The sequence below is a fragment of the Mytilus galloprovincialis genome, chromosome 5, assembly GCF_965363235.1.
Source record: "Mytilus galloprovincialis chromosome 5, xbMytGall1.hap1.1, whole genome shotgun sequence".
NCBI lineage: Eukaryota > Metazoa > Mollusca > Bivalvia > Mytilida > Mytilidae > Mytilus > Mytilus galloprovincialis.
The window spans coordinates 30,681,505-30,699,284 of NC_134842.1; the positions used below are offsets into that span (position 1 = coordinate 30,681,505).

A 17,780-nucleotide genomic window follows, 5' to 3' on the forward strand; every position below is an offset into this window, starting at 1 on the left:
TATAAAAGTTATTTTTCATTGATGGACGCCAAGTTGTGAGAAAAGCTCATTTGGCCCGTTTTGGCCAGATGAGCAAAAACGCTATCTGACATTTTCTAAAAGTAACAATTATGTAATGGAACTAATTCACTATATGTTGAAATCACTAATGAGAAGCATTACATGCGATTAATCACGTCTCCAGCTTGTAATATAATGTTAAAAGTCAGGAAAAGAAATAGACCACAAGCTTATTCTACATGTACAAGTACCTGTATTGTTACTGGATTATAAACACATGAGTTGGATAATGGATAATGGAAAAGTACGTCTGATTCAATGTTATTATTCAACCTGTAGTCTAAATATGTAACAATAATATACTCTGAAGCGAAATGTTATACAGGTTAATCTTTAGCATATTTAAATAAGGACAAGTAATATATTGCAATATTAATGCATTATTCCCGACTTGTTTCTACCTGATTAACCAATATTAACTGTGTTTTTACACTTGTTGCAGTAATATGCCTTCTATAAATTACCAATTGAAATATTACATATTTTGAAAAATGAGAAACGTGCTGACATCCTTACTTATTTGTGTTGTAGCGTTACTTGTCATTCAAACTGGTAAGTTTTTTGTGTTCCTTTGTAAAACTACAATGTTTAATCATATTAATTGGCAACGTTATCAAATTAAGAAATATAAAGAAAAATCAGCCATCAAAATAACTCAATGAAATTGTAAAAATACCCAAGTTAGTTTTTTTTATATACAAAATGCAATTTTCAAGTCGGATCATTTAGCCTTCCAAATTAAAGGAAACCCATTTTAATCTGACAATTTCAAAAACATTTGCCCTCTCGTGTGAAAGTTTTCGTCCAACAAATTCCTGACAAATTCCTGACTAAGTATGTCGTTAAAAGAGGGACGAAAGATATAAGAGGGACAGTCAAACTAATAGATTGAAAATAAACTGACAAAACTGAAATAAAAATAAGAAGACAAACAGACTAATAACAGTACAGTCCCACAACATAGAAACTAAAGACTAAGCAACACGAACCCCACCACAAAAAAACACGAGGCATTAGTTGTCCAGTTTCATATCCATTTATAACAAATAAGTGAAGTGTTGTCTCATTGCCAATCATGCAGCATATTTATATTCTTATATCAATCCCTGATAACATTTTTAGTCGGATGCAACACCAACATGAAGAATTGCAAACTAATTGTGATAATAAGCAACACGGAAACGTAGATAGTTTAAAAAAAATGGCTTCTAAAATCAGCCAAAAAAAAACAAAACAACAAGACATATTCACAGTAAACAAGTGCCCTGAAATTACACATTCATATATCAATTGAAAATATAAAGCACTGCAAGAAGGAGAGTTAAGGCAAAAACAATGAAAACAACATTGTTTACAGTTTAAGCGGCCGAATTGCTTTTTTTTTAAATAAAATTTTAACAGGAACACTCAAACAATATTTACACATACCATGAATACTAGAAACAACCGATGTGTGTTTAAACAAAATAATGACAAAACAAAAATATATAAATACAAACAAAATAACAAAACAAAAAAGACAAATGTACAATACACAATAAATGCGACAGTAGTATACCTGTGTTCAAAAGTCATAAAATGATTGAGACAAAACAAATCCGGGTTTCAAACTAAAACCGAGGAAACACATCAACGATAACAGAAAAACAAAAGAACATCAGGAACACTTTTAAAAGTGCTACAAAAACAAACGTCAGCATACATAGAAATGAATTACTAGTATTGATAACATATTCCTTACTTGGTACAGATCATTTAAAATAAAATGGTTGGTTGAACTTTGTGTTTGGCTAGCCAAACCTTCCGCTTAAAAGACAATGTTAAAATTGTTTCGCTAAAATGACGATAATAGGTGACAAAAATGCAGCACAATCACATGCAATAACACTCATCACAGAGAAACGCACAAACAAATAATATAATAGGCGACACAAAAAACAAACTGCAAACAAAAACGAACAGTTTCCTTCAGAGACAGACATCACAGGCCATCATAAACAATGACACGCTAACGTAACGAACATGCAATCTTCAACTAAATACAATTATTTTCACAAAACCAGTCCAAACAATTTTCATGACAATGGTAGTTTTGAAAGGATATTTATGACTATTTGGACTACAAACGATAAGACATAACACATAATCTAACAGAAACATAAAAAATAAATGCATGCATTTTGGATGTACAACATAGCGAGACACATCGTATAACAATGCAAATTCACACTCGGTATAAGTATAACAGTCATATTAGGGAAAACATCTCGTTTGGTACTTAGCAGACATTCGACATCGATGTTAAACCACAATCATGACAATCTTAAACTTGGTAAAAATATCATACGTATTGGTAGTTTAGACACAGACGGGTCGTATAGATCAACCAATTTGTGATGGTGTCCATACCATTGACGTTACGCTATTCTTAATCTTTCCTGCTCATAACTTTATTGCAGCAGTTTATACTCTCTCCTATACATGGAGTCAGTTTGTTGTGAACATGCACGAGTACAACGTATCTATTGAGATATGTAAACACCCTACGAAGGAGCAAATGGTATGTTCCTGTTGAGAAATGGGAAATTGATTGTTGGGAAGTTTTAATCGTCCCTTATGTCATAGACTTTGATGTAAAGTCGTCCATCTGTGTCAACATTGAAGAAAGTACAAGGTATGAAGCAGGTCTACGTGTATAAATAGTAACTATCCTTAATTTCAAGTTCACGAACATATATGACAACAATGAATACATTGACAATGTGTATACAAAACTAAAAAAAAAACTTATATTCATACAATCGTGATACAAATATAATGTTCAAAACCTTTGAAAACAGTGCTGATGTTTTAAACATTTTTAAAAACAATGCTAAACCTTCAGAAGAGGGATTTTCTCGCTGTGATCAATACCCTCTTTGGTCGTCTTTTTGTCTCTTTGACACATTCCCCATTTCCATTTTCAATTTCCATTTTGATGTTTATACAACCTTTAAAATAAACTAAAATTAAAAACAAAATCAAAAACAAAAAACAAAAAACAAAATGTTATCAAAGAATGTGTGCTGTTATCAAAATTAGTTTTACTAGAACACACCCGCGAAATCGCGGGCATACACAGCTTGTAAACTGTTGTAGGATGAAGTTTTGTAAAAGATATTATGTCTGGAGATTTTCATAAAAGGTATCAAAAGCCCTCTCACTTTGTTCCCTTTCTGTTAAATACAATTATTTTCGTGTTTCTTGCCTCAGATCACAATTATTATTGCTACAAAGCATTTTTTGGTAAAAGTCAAATTAGATTAAAAATTTGCACGGCTTCAAACATGAAATAAATGTAACTGCTTATAGACCATTATTATTCTAATTAAATATTCTTCTAGGACAATCAATCAGTGCTTTTTCTTTTGAGAGCCCTATTAACATGCCAATGGTAGGATTTGAATCTTGTATAAATGACTAAGGCTAATTTGAGGGGTGGTAAGAGGAGACCTAATCCCGAAATCCCGGGCTTAAAAAACATGAAATCCCGAAATTCATATCCCGGCGTCCCTTAATTCGAAAAAATATTCCCGGATCCCGTAAGGGTCAATTCCGAAATCCCGAGCTTTAAAACACCCGATCCCGACGTACGGAAAAAGTCCTGCCTCCCTCTAATCTCTACTCTACTTTCATTTTGGACAAATCACTACTTTCACTTTAAACAATAATTTTTATGCTCCATTTATGGGCATTATGTTTTCTGTGCGTCCGTTCGTTCGTCCGTCCGTCTTTCCCGCTTCATGTTCAAGTTTTTGGTCGAGGTAGTTTTTGATGAAGTTGAAGACCAATCAACTCGAAACTTATTAAATATGCCCCCTATGATATAATATTTCTAATTTTAATGCCATATTAGAGATTTCACTCCATTTCACGGTCTACTGAACATAGAAAATGATAGTGCCGATTTTGCATCCGTGTACTAAGGACACATTCTTGATTCCACATGTTTTACTTACTTCAATATATATGTAACTGGTATAACCCCTTAGATAGTCATTTCAAAGAAAACAGTAAGTTTCTATATATTATAAGAGTATAATCATAGTTTATGTAGATAAACGCGAAAAATAATTGTCATATCTAAGGAGGTATAATAGTTGTGGTTCTTGCGATTTAAAAACCATAATATGGAGAACGTTCTGAGTGGCATATTAATTTTTTAATTTTTGTTATCTATCATACGATTGGCTGCACTTGTGCATGTGGTTAAAAGCGGATGTTTATCTAGACTAAAAGTCAGTTTAATGACGGAAACAATATCCGGATGCCTTTTTTGTCGTTTTTCTCCCAAAATAACTCCATCTGAATAATCATAAGAATGGATGACAAATGCGACTATGCATGTTACCTGTAGGAACCAGAGACATGATGATTAATTTATTGTGGAAGGAGGAAAAGCGACACACAAAATGAGTTCTTCTCGTTTAATAGTATAGATACAAACAACGTCAAAGTACAAAAGCAATACTTCTTGTTTACAATAAAAAGAAATGTTTAGTAATATATGCACAACAGAAACACCTGCAAAAATACGAATACAATCACAAGAAACAACACTTTAACTCAAAAGACATCTACAATCAATTAGACAAAACATGTTTACAAACAGCAGTGTAAACACTTTATATATAAACAACACTTAAAATAAGACAAACACAAAAAAGAATATAAACTCTTTGATGAAAATAGATGTGATCAAACCACCGACGATATAAGCAAATCGCAGAACAATGAACGTAAAAAGGAAGTTCCAAATTACGATATAACATGTCAAGCATTAAACTAACTGTCATATAAGGGCGAATCACACGTTTCAGGCTCCTTGAATATTTAAAAAAACTGATAAAAATGCGAATGTTCATGATGTTGTAACATAGTACTCATGCCGCTTTTTTGTTTACATATAACAATCTATAGCTCTACAGAGATAAAACAGAGTTATTCTACATTTGAATATGACTGTACCAAGTCAGGAAAATGACAGTTGTTGTCCATTTTTTTATGTGTTTTGTCATTTGATTTTGCCATGTGATTAGGGACTTTCCGATTAAATTTTTCTCGGAGTTCAGTATTTTAGTGATTTTACTTTTTATTCACTATTCTCGTTACTGAAAATTATTTACAATTACTGACTTTAAGGTTCCTTTGCACGGTCAAATTTCTCCTTTTTCATTGTCAGTCTAAAATTATCTGTGCTGCATTCCCCTTTGCAAAGTAAATGGACGGCATTGCAGTATTTTAATTTGTGTCGTTGTGAAAACGGAATCATTATTTGATTTGGACGCTTCGAATGAGCCATTTTCTGCATGTAAAATGTCTGGAATATTAGAGTTGTTATTCATTCTTTTGATGTGGTTGAGCTTTTAATTTTTCCTTTTGATTATGGGATTTCCGTTATGAATTTTTTTCTTTTGTTGTTATTTTCCTTTTTGGAACTAAATAATCAATGACAAGTTATCTTCAGTATTCTGACATTTTGTTGTACAACCAAAGAAGAAGAGTAATTAGGAGTCCGAAGTCATAACGGTAAAAAGGACTCCTATAAAGGGTAGTAATATAAGAATTGTTTTTCTCGTTTGGATATTTGAAAATTACGAGTAATCTGTGTTTTTATAATTTATTTTTCTTTCTTTCAGCGGAATGTCAAAACGTGGTACGTTGATACTTTTATATAACATTCAGTGAATATGAATAGCAATTTTGATGAAAAAAATCACACATAATTCGTAAAAACCTTTTCATATATCTATTGTGTTCAATTTTAATACCGTAACAAGTAATAGTTATCAGATGTTTCAAACGTTTTTTTTTCAATAGAAGTTCGCCTTTTTTGTTTTATTGTATGCTGAAGTACATATATTAAGTCCTCAGTCTACATGGTATTTCTATGTACTTAGTATGTAAAATATGTGACAATATTCAACCTTTTTATGATGTCAATAAATATTGGCATATATTCAAAGAACATTTAATCTGTTGATATGAGATATGTGTAGCTTAACATTTTATTATCGGTGTAATATTTATCAGTAGAATACTGTTTCAAATTTTTTTGCATGGGATTCTCCTTACCTTATTCGAGACGATTTTGTGTGTCCCTTTGAAAAAGGGTTTACAGTACACGTAAAGGAGTTAACCCTTTCAAAATCAAGCCGTTGAACGTTTTAAATCATATTCTATGAGAGAAGACAAATCAGGTTTCTCCAAGATCAAAATAAGTCTTTGTCAAACTAGTTAAAATCCAACAAAATGATACCTGTAAATATTAGGATTCAAATATTGTGAATTTTGTTTTAATAATTTATAAAAACAGATCAAAATTAATCAGTTAATCGTAAAAGTCGACCAATTTAAAAATTGAAAAAAAGGTTGGATGAAATTCTTTTTAGTGATAAAAGAAACAGTACGGTGATATGAAAACTGTGTTCCAAAAGTAAATAAAGTTTAGAAGAAACGCAAAGATAGTGATAATAATTTTATATGCACCAATTATACATGAAAGTACATTGGTACACACATAAATTTGCATCTAGTGGTATTACTATTGGCTATCAACAAAAATCTCCTAAAGAAGGGACATTCTAATGTTGAGTATCAGAGAGATGTGACAACAATACCTCTACTTCTTTTGCATGTAAATATACAGTATACATGGTATAGGTTTGATTGTTTATTAAACAAAACAACATTCAAGATTCTTTTTAGCGAACATTGTCAATAGTAACATCAATTAGTTATATTTCAATACAAAATTGTTCGGTTTATAATAAAAAAATTGAGATTGTTGCAATGGTCTACAAGTATTTTTATGATTCATAGGGGTCGCCATGTAATAATTTCTCTGAATGTGGATATTGAAATTATTGTTGTGTTAGTAAGACCCGACCCATGGGACGTAAGAGAAGATCTACAGACGCTATCGGAACATGTCAGAATATAGGAACAGAAGGGACAGGTAAGGCAGTCAACCGGTAAAGTTGAACTTAATGAATATGTTATGGAAAGAAAAGTGGCAGTAGCTACTAAAAAGCAAATTTGAACTCTTATTTCGAAAAGATAGAGGAAAAACGAACACAATTCTACAAATCACTACATGTAAAAAATTAATGACTGAAAAATGCGAAACTCACCTAAAAAAAGAGGGATCACATCCTATGATCCGGAAATAATGTTAGCAAATTCTGCTCCACATGATCACCTATACATAAATACGATAGCAACACACTGAATTTCAAACTCATGGTAAAGAACTACGAAGCATTTAGGTTATGTTCTTTTTTTCATTTTTTCTTGATATATACAATTAAGTTTAAAATGATAGAAATGAAAAATAAAATCTCATTTTAACTTGATCTACAAGTAAAAATGTCCGAATTTTTCATTATATTGGAAAACTATTGTGGAACTGTAAACATTTATTACAAAATAATTTTATTGAAGAGTACATTTGCGATGTTAGCTTAAAAATAGGAAGAAATGCAGAGGGGAAAACAGATAAATAAAAACTACTAAAAGGCTAAAGGATTTGAAAATTTTCAGGAATTTAAAATGAAATATGAGAAAAACTTTGTTTATATACATTAACAACTGTATCGACTCAAACGGGGTCAGCAAGGTTTAGTTAAAGACATCAAAGTCTAGCAAAGTATTGTCTTTTCATTATAATCTAATGTTTCTCTCAAGGTCAAATATTTTTCAATAGTAAAGAAACACGGTTTTTTTCCCTTTTGGTCCTATTAAAATGTAGGTTTATCCCTCCTTTATATAGTTTTGAGGTTGCATTTATATATTGTATTTATCACGAAATCGTGTGGTTTGTTTTCTTTATAAAACATCTTTTTCCGCCTGTCTTGTCAACAACCAGGACAAACCTCTAAATAGCATATTTTTCGTAAGCTGTTTCTGTCAGGCACCTCTAAAATGTATTGAAAGTGTAGTCATAGACGTTCCTCTTGGCGAAATAGGTAAAATCTGGCTACAGCTTGACGTTTTGAATTTGCTTCTCTTTTGCTTTTTTCTTTTTCTTTTTGATAGATGAAATCCTACTATATAAAAATGTACGTTTATTGCAATAAGTGCTTCTCGCGTTTTTTGAAGCAGTGGTAATTTTTTCACCTGGCGGTTTAAGATAGGTAAACGATATCATGTATTCAAAAACATTCCACAAGACTAAGTTTATACTTGGGCTAAAATAGCAGAAAATGCATTATTTGTTTTATAATTGATAATTTGATCTGCCCTAAATAATCTTCTCGGGACTTTGTCTCATATTTTTCGTTAAAGGTTTGATAGGAACATTCCTTATAAAAATCGTTATGGATTGAACAATCGAATTTGCGAGTGCTTTTTGTACGGCACGGGTTAACGAAAATATTATTTCATTTCTTAATTAAGTGTGGTTAAAAAATTGTTTGAAATGACATTTGTTTAAACGATATTTATATATTCAAGAAAATAGCCGACTTTGAGTTATGAGTCTTGTTTATTTTTTTTTATTTTAAGGAACATGTGGATACCCCAGGAAAGGTTAACTAAATTCATCCTGAAATAATGAATAAAAAATATTCAGAAAGGGTTACCTCAGTGGTTATTGAATTTATGGTGAAATTAAATTCTTTTTATATGGCATCACATGCAAGAGGTCTTTCAAACCTTAAAAATCAATATCTATACTCTTTGGTTACATCTTCTGCTATCAGACTCGGACTTCTCTTGAACTGAATTTTAATGTGCGTATTGTTATGCGTTTACTTTTCTGCATTGGCTAGAGGTAAAAGGGAGGGTAAAACATGTTTAACCCCGCCGCATTTTTGCGCCTGTCCAAAGTCAGGAGCCTCTGGGCTTTGTTAGTCTTGTATTATTTTAACTTTTAGTTTTGTGTGTACAATTTGGAGTTTAGTATGGTGTTCATTACCGCTGAACTGGTATATATTTGTTTAGGGGCCAGCTGAAGGACGCCTCCGGGTGCGAGAATTTCTCGTTGCATTGAAGACCTGTTGGTGACCTTCTGCTGTTGTCTGCTCTATAGCCGGGTTGTTGTCTCTTTGACACATTCCTCATTTCTATTCTCAATTTTATTCTATTAATTCTGCATTTGAAAATAGGACATTAACATCCCACATTAAGATTTATACCGGATGTATGTTGATGTAAATGTCATATGGTTTTACGAGTCTTTTTTTACTCCTTGGTTTTGATTGTTATTTTCTTTGGTTATAAGTCCGTTTTTTTTTGTCTATTATGTCCTGTTTATAATTTGACAATTTTTTCGTTTTGTCAGTTTATTTTCAAATTGTTGGTTTGAATGTCCCTTTTTTTCGGTTTTTCTTGAAATTGAATCTCATGATTTAATTATTTAAATTTTTGCGAAACAAAAACTGCTTTCATTACCTGAGTACCTGAGAGTAAAAAGGTGTTGATGGGAGTTGCTAAATCTTTTCAATTTTTTTCTAAATATTGTGTTAGTTGCAATTGTTTTATGATCTTTCTTGGGGGGTTATGATTTTGTATTTCGACAATTGTATCATTTCCCCCTTTGTTTGCTAGACTTTGTCTTTTAAAATACGATATACCAATCAACTCACAAGAGAGTACGATCGACAGTTAACCAGTGCTAAATAGTTGTGTCTGTTTGATTGTGTTGGATGAATTAATAGTGAACCATGATAGTCGGAATGCAAACATAAAATGATGGTTTATCAAAAGTGTCAATTCAAGTATTATGCTCGGCAAAAAATCTTTTCCCCAACTCTTTGAAGGATCCTTATGTGGCTTGTTGCAAGACAAAATGCTGGTCTGTAAAATACGTTCTCTTCTAATTTATTTTATTCGAAATATGTATGAACTATTTGCAAATGAACGTCACGCATAAAACAATCAATTATAGTCGATGACTCCTTTTACAAGTTGTAAACATTGCATTTTGAGAAGAGCGAGATATCAATAATCTGTATCGTTGCTTTTCTACTTGGTTTTGTAATTCACGTTTACAGTTCAACAATCCTTTCCTTTTTTTATAATTGAAATATCAAATAATTATTTCTTTCTATTTTAAGCTTTGACACGTAGACCGACACATTTAAAATTCACCATGAGGTACGCAAAAACTGATTTTGCAGATTTTTTCTTATATTTAACAAGATGAAACACAGAAATAAATAAGCAAAACAACAACTTTTTTTCTAAGGGAAGACACATGCGCACTATGATTGTAGACAAAGTTATTGATATTCAAACTGAAAGTATTAAACAGAATACATTTGATGTAATTTTCGCTGATTTTAATCAAAGAAATTCACAAAAACGTTCATCGTAGAGGTATACGGTGAAAGTTGAGTTCTCATAAAACATATTTAACCTCGTTGCATTTTGGCACCACCTGTCCCAAGTTGTTTAATTTTAGTTCAGTTATGTGTTATAGAGTTTAGTATGACATCAATTTTCAGTAAATTAGTACACATTTTTATTAAGAGACCAGCTGAGGCCCACCTCCGGTTGCGGGATTTTTTTCGCTGCATTGAACACCGATTGGTGGCCTTCGGCTTTTATCTGCTCTGCGGTCGGGTGGTTGTCTTTTTGACATATTAATCATTTCCATTCTCAATTTTATCGTAAATAAATTTTCATTTTTATGTTATATATTGTTAAATATAATTTATTGCTGTTTTCTGGTATAAGGTTGCTCACATTAACTTGTTATTTTCTCTTGCAAACAATGTACCGGTTTTATAAAATGATAAATATAATAAAATGTAATTACAATATTAAAATCGACATTTTCATACAAATTGTCCAATGCGTCATTGTATTTGAATGCAGTTTAATTGTACATGATCCGAATTAAGCATTACAATTCACGGTTAACTATAATTTGTAGTTACTGTGAAAACCTTCGATAAACTAACAGCTCACCAAAATCATGATATAGTATAATGGAACACCACCCTTTCAACCGCCAAAGAATTTCATGTACATATACTGACCGACTTTAAAAAACGCAACACTAGATTATTTTTTTGGTTATTTTTGAATGAATGTGTCACCGTCAAAAGCGATGACTGCCTGTTACAAAAGCCAAAATGATTGTCAGAAAGGTCAATATATTCTGTCTGACATGTTTTACACCTTCCGATTTTGCATTTGTTCAATCAATTAATTGGTTTTGTCAATTATGCGGTCGGAAATTTAGGGCTTTGAAGGTTTTCCTTCAGTCGATTCTTTGGCAATTCAGTTGATGGGAAAATATTTATGGCATGAATCTGTACGCAATGGCATTCGGCAATTTGATTAGCAGTTGAAGTTGCGGCCGTAAACATGTCTGGCAAATGACGTTGCGTAATGTAATTCTGTTGACGTTTCATTGTCGCTACACGTTGATCTGTTCATTGATGGCCAGCAACAAATCTTATCTACTTGTATCGTTGTCGAAAGGACGGTAAGACGAGTTTCTGCAGTCATACAGTATGGTTGCAGCACGTTTATGTTTTCCTGTGTGCAGTATTCTTAAGGGATAATTCAGTTTTTTATTTCTCAGTCTTGGAAATATGGAGATGCAACATTTTTTAACTGATTTAAGTGTGGAAAGGGATTGAAAAAACTGTTTCGAAAAGCAAAAAAAAACAAACTGAAACAATCTTTCATGGGTCCAAAATTTCGCTTTATAAAATTCGTGCGACATCAAAAATTCGGTATTTTCAATAACCACAGGTAAGTCAGATTTTGATTTTTTATAAAGAGAAAGAAGTATGGTAAGCATGAAAAGTAGTTGAAAGAGAATCAAACAAGAATCAACAAAATGAGTGTTGCGTTTTTAAAGTCGTTCAGTATATATAAAATTGGGAATGGATCTTCAACACAGCGAGAAATTTCAGCACTCAGAGTCGGGCATTCACCTGGCCCTTTAATAGAAATATGTACTAGTTCAACACAAATGTCACCTCGACCCAAACCATAAAATATAAACTAAAATTAAAAAACGTCATACAAAAAAATGATAACCCCTATATCTGAATCCAAAATAACAAGAATCATAATAAGTATTACATGTATAACTGATCCAACCAGTTTTTCACATGTAATCATTAAAACTATATTAAATACAGGACAAAATTCTAAATCAAGTCACTATTTCGTGCATATTTACAGTTCGTACATTAAACTGCTATGGGTTTTTTTCAATAAATAGATTTGCTAGTTATTTAGTTTGAACAAATAAGTCGGCGCCAAATTATACTACATGCATTCAAACGTTGAACATAGAATATTCGTATCATTTCCGTTGTACCCTAACAATCCCGCGGAATAGGTTGTATCGAACAAAATTTTATCAGTCTTTTAATATAGTGTGTTGAATTAGACCTTATCTGTAGCTCGCTTTCAATAGTAGACTTTATACGTCTAAGCACTTGTTATAACTTATCAACGAATTAGATAGGAGTAACACAACTGCTTAGTATTTGTTGCAAGATCTGATTACTATTCCGGGTAACCTCAATCTTTTATTTTCTATGTTCTTTATTTTGTTGTTGTTTTTTCCCATGCCGTTGACATTTCGATTTTGAATTATTGGAATTTAAGTTAATAGACTTAAATTCAGTTATCGCCGGGGCCACTCACGGATTGTGTTTCATGTTTTAGATTTACCCAACATGTGTGACGATATATTCTGTGACGTCATTTAGTCCTTTTTAGAATTTCATCGCAGCAAGCAAGCTGTTTAAATTTTGTAAGCGGTAAACTTGAAAACCCGCCCTCCCACTCCTTTTTATTGAACAAGATACTGCTCTTTTGTATTTATTTTTCAGGTTTGTGTCGGTGATAGTGGTGATACAGATTTGACTGATGATGTTAACTCGTTTGCTGTTGAGAAAAGTGACTTTTATTTGAAGTTTGAGCATCATAAATATATTCCCGTAAATGCCAGAATTCGCTGCATAGAATCTTAATGTTGACTATGAAGTTTTAGGTTTTTGGATAATACAGACTACACTTGTGTGTCCCACTGTGTTTTCTAAATTTAAAGCACCAGTGTATCCCACGGTGCATCTTTACATTTTCATATATATCTATCTTCACATCTATCTATCTACCTGGTTGCCATATTATCTTCGGGTAACCGACCATAAATCTATCTACATATACATGGTCTATGGTCTATCTATCTATCTCTATATATATATATAATATATTGTATGAATCTATCATATTATGAATAAAAGCTGTGGCCAGATATCGCCAAACCATATATGTATTTTGTTTTAATGGCACCATCTGAGATAAGTATTTGATTTTACCTTTATTTTTCGCCTTACGTGTATTTCAAATTATAATTAACACTGATAATAGATCCAAATTATAATTGTTGTTATTTGTATAAAGTTTAGATGTCAAATAATAAAAACTATTACTAAAACCGTATCTCAATTAAGTGTTAGTTATATCTAATTTGACTGTTATCTTTTTACGTAAGTGTATTTAAAGTTATGAAATCACGTTAAGTATCATAGATTTATACAGAGTTTCACTAAACACAAGCAGATTATCTTAATTTCTTTATTCATTCTTGTCACAAACGATGGTAACTTTAGATTTAAAATTTACATATTAGTTTGAGGAAAATTTGAATGATTTATATATTGTACTTATACAATTATTTTATATTGATAATTCAAATTGACATAAATCAAATTTTTTATATTTTTGATTGAACAAAGTGTTATTTGTTAATTTCTTATACTGTATATAAAATTCAATGTGTATAATGTGCTAATATTGAAGTACCATTTTTTCTGTATCCGTTATGAATTTCTAATGTAGAATGATAAGTAAACAGACAACTTTATGATTTCAAAACAACATACGTATACATAATAGGGGAATCAACTTTTTCTTCTGTTAAAGATGTTTCTAGAGAAGAGGGAAGGTTGACTAATACATCTCAGAATACATATTGAAATGAACATTCATAAATCTTAAATTTAAAGCGGTATTTTCATGTTGTTTGTTTGTCTATTTGTTAGTTTTTTTTTCATTTTACAACTTTTTGATAAAAAAGAGCGTTTTCCGGTCGAATATGGAAATTTGTCTTTGCCAAATTCTGCGCAGACTAAAAGCAAACACTTGTTGATTGTATAAATTTCCTTTTTTTTTAGTTTAAGTTTCTCCTTTTTTCAAAAGAAAGTTTAATATGACCTATACACATTAAGTTCCAAATGGTGAAGTTGAAATCATCGCTTCGTAAATTTTACGGACGCTATCACGAGTTGGTTGACCGTTATGGAATAACCGTTTCACAAATGATATCGGATATGTTCCTTACGTAGTAAATACAATCCCCTTCCCTTTCATGAATATGACCTACTGAATTAGACTATTTTCCGGATTTGTAATCACATAAGCAACACGACGGGTGCCACATGTGGAGCGTGATCTGCTTACCCTCCCGGAGCACCTGAGATCACCCCTAGTTTTTGATGGGGTTCGTGTTGTTTATTCTTTAGTTTTCTATGTTGTGTCGTGTGTACTATTGTTTTTATTGGTATCTTTCGTCCCTCTTTTAAATGAGATTGTTTCCTGAAACATTATTAGCAGATGCGTATTTATCTTTATCATTATATACATTAACATTGTACATGTATGTTATAATACAACAATGTATTCTTAATTTGCATTTTATTTCAGATATTTAATACCTTCACTGCTGTATTTTTCTTATTGTTAATAAGTGTTTCCATTGCAAGTAATTGCACACAATGTACAGCCGAAGGGAAGCAACGTACTGGAAATTCAAGTTTTCATTTTCAAGACGGCTGTTGGGAATATAATTGCTTTTGTAACTGCGATGGTAGTTGAAATTTCCCTTCCGAGGATGCAAGGGAAATCTGTTCGGGTGGACACTTGTTTTCTTCATGCGGAAATTGTCAAGTAAGAGGATTCATGTACAGGGGAAACAGTCAATTGACATATTTAGATGGCTGTTACCGGTTTTTCTGTACATGCAACTGTGATTGAAGTTGGAATTGTCCGTCTAATCAGAAATGCTGTCTTAGCTATAATAATTACATTTTTTATTTGATCTTCTTTGTTTCGCCTTAATTAAAGTATAAAAAAGCTTACAAAGCCAGGAGCCTGTACTTCATTTGTTTCCGTGTGTTGCGGTATATTAAATTTGGTTTATATTCATTGTTTTTTCATAAATCAGGCCGATAGTTTTCTAGTTTGAATTGTTTCAGATTAGTCATTTCGGGGTTTTATATAGTTGACTATGCGGTATGGGCAAATGTCGAAAGCCGTATAGTTGACTAGGCGATATGGGCAATTGCCGAAAGCCGTATAGTAACCTGCAGTTGTTAACTTTATGTAATTTGGTCTCTAGTGGAGAGTTGCCTCATTTGCAATAATAATTATTCCACATCTTTTTATTTGTATAAATAAACATTATTTTGTATGCAATGCAAAGCAAATATTTTATATTCCAGTACTACTCTTGTTGTTCTGGTTATCGTTGATTCTTTTAAATAACATACCGCACCTAGAGTTGGGATTAAGATAGTCCCTAAACAAAATGTGTACTAGTTCAATTTGTACAGAAAAACTCAGTTTAAACGAAGTCAAGGTCCCACGCTAAAATAGGTAACAAAAGAAACTAAGCAAAATGACAAAGATGCATAAATTAACAAAGGACTACTAGAATGTATTGTCATACCAGCTCCAGACTTCGATTTAACTGATTGATGATTATGTCTTAAAAAAAATCAAGCACGATCCCTCCCGTTAAGGGTTTAGTATTAAAGTACCTTCGCCTTATTTTCAGCCTGAATTTTTTAAGGGTTAGCATTGTCATCTGGTAAAATCATGCTGATTTTAATGCGTACATATTTCTCTGCTTTCAAATTTCTGTTTAAATCCGTCCGTTTTTTTTTTTCTATAACTGGAAACTATTTGTATATATTTTTTGGTCAATGACTTATTCAGTAGTGTCGATCCCTGTATAATGACGAAGTTCAAGTGTGATTATGGCCCATGTATATTAAAAATCCTCAATACCCCCGTTTTGTGGTGCGTCTGACAGAGGCGAAACGTACACATAAGGTAAAAAGTAACATGTACTGTTGGTATCGGTATAGTACATACATGTATGCTTAATTTTTAACCAGGATTATAAGTGTTCGTATTGCCATCTGATAAATTCATGATGCTTGCAAGGTGCACAGTTTTAACTTTTTTAAGAATTATCTGGTAAATCAGCCCTTTTTACAATAAACTAAAAAAAAATTAACATATAAACCATACTAGAACACACCCGCGAAATCGCGGGGAAATAGAGCGTATGTAAACTGTAAAAAAAATATACTGACTGGAGAATTTCAGGAGAGATATCAAAAGTCAAAGGTACTTAGGGACTGGGCACATTTTTTGCCCTCCCCCTATTTTCCAAATACCGATTTTTATACCTTCTGTTTTTTCTGTAATCTATGAACATGCATATATACTTTAATTACTATACAGAGAATTTCAGGAGAGCTATCAAAAGTCAAAGGTACTTAGGGACAGGGCACATTTTTTTGCCCTCCCTCTATTTTCCAAATACCGATTTGTATACCTTCTGTTTATCTGTACTCTATGAAAATGCATATATACTTTAATTACTATACAGAGAATATCAGGAGAGGTATCAAAAGTCAAAGGTACTTACATATATATATATACACCAGTGAACACCATGAATAGTAAAGAGCCCCCCCCCCCCCCACCACCACCACCACCACCACCGAGATAGCCATTGGAATTTATAGTCAATTATAACAAATACAGTTATTCATAGTAAATGTATGCATACAGAAATATATCCGCAGTGACCGCCGTTGATAATAAACCATAGGCGGATCCCAGGGGGGGGGGGGGCGTTGAAAAAAATTTGTTGATTATATGGGGAATCACTGAAGCATGAGAGGAACGCCCCCCCCCCCCCTTTTAGGTCAGTCAGTGCCCCCCTCCCTTATGAAAAGTTCTGGATCCGCCACTGTAAACTTATTGATAGTAAATAGCAAATATTATTCATTTTCGTTTTCCACCCAAAATAACCCAAACTGAAACACGTTAAGCAAGGATGATACAGGCTAGAACTCAAAAGGACAGCAGAAAACAAATGTATATACTTTATTCATAGTCTTTGTATGTTCAAAGTACAGAAAAACACAAACCGGAAGTCTAATCTGACTTAAGTTTTGTCCAATGACGGGAAAATATCCGGACGCATTCTTTTGCGTTTTTATCCCAAAATAACCCCAACTGAATGATCATAAGAATGGATGACAAATGCGACTATACATGTTACCTATAGGACACAGAGGCATGATGATTAATTTATTGTGGAAGGAGGAGAAGCGACACCCAAAATGAGGTCTTTTCGTTTAATAGTATAGATAAGTATGGATTTGGAAGAAGATTCGGTAAACAGTGTACTTTAGTGTAAATAAAGGCAATGGTAATAAACAACAGCTAGAAAATCGATTGACAGAAAATAAATCCGGGTTACAAATAACATCAATTAAGATGATCCTGGGGACACCGTGTAACATAGATATAAATCAACTACTGTAAGAATTAAAGGTTCAACTGATAGAGAAGGGATTTACAGAAAGGTAAAGGAAACCAAGAAAAGAAACTACATGAGCAAT

General features: G+C 32.3%; 1 pseudogene; it reads left to right on the plus strand.

The window, feature by feature from the left end:
- Positions 1 to 551: 551 nt before the first annotated feature.
- On the plus strand, positions 552 to 8,633 carry LOC143075584 (uncharacterized; annotated as a pseudogene).
- The last annotated feature ends 9,147 nt before the right edge of the window (positions 8,634 to 17,780 follow it).